This window comes from Mus pahari, chromosome 1 (assembly GCF_900095145.1).
Source record: "Mus pahari chromosome 1, PAHARI_EIJ_v1.1, whole genome shotgun sequence".
In the NCBI taxonomy this organism is placed as follows: Eukaryota; Metazoa; Chordata; class Mammalia; order Rodentia; family Muridae; genus Mus; species Mus pahari.
In genome coordinates this window covers 94879346-94880041 of record NC_034590.1, presented here as the reverse complement: position 1 = coordinate 94880041, position 696 = coordinate 94879346, and positions in this window count along the sequence as shown.

Below are 696 nucleotides of genomic sequence, written 5' to 3'. Positions count from 1 at the left end.
TGAGACATCTGTGTGCTCCAGGTGTTGGAGCCACCATCGACTGCAGCAGTAGCTTCAGAAATGAGTGTTTAGAGCTCTTGTTGCCAAATGCTGTTTAAGATAAAGGGACATAATTCCCATGAGAGATGATTCCTAAACGCTATGTGCAGGAATAACCTAGGGATGCAGGGAAGGGCTCTGAAAGGCACGGAAGGAACCTGGTCACACCGCTCATGTCCTCAGGCTCATTTCGTCGTGGAAATGTTGGGTAGGGGTGATGCAGACACAGACGGTCTCAAGACTGGCCTACCATCCTTCTGCCTCATTTCATCCAATTATCATAACCACAAGGTCTATCTGCGATATCAACTTGTTAACACTCCCCACCACCCTGCATACTCTTGAAGCTGCATGAAAGATTCCCCAGGCAGGCCCCATGGTATTTAGGGTTTTTGGTACAGGGGGTGCTCTCTGGATCCAGATCTGAGGATTCAGTCGCCTGCAGATTGATAAGAGAAGGGAAAAGAAGAGGTGTCTTAGTGGGCTGGAGAGATGTATCATATATTATAAAATAAAGAAATAAAATCTTAGAAGGGGAAGGAGAAGGAGGAAGAGGAGGAAGAAGAGGAGGAGGAGAAGGAGAAGAAGGAGAAGGAGGAGGAGGAGGAAGAGGAAGAGGAAGAGGAGGAGGAGGAGGAGGAGGAGGGGGAGGAGGAG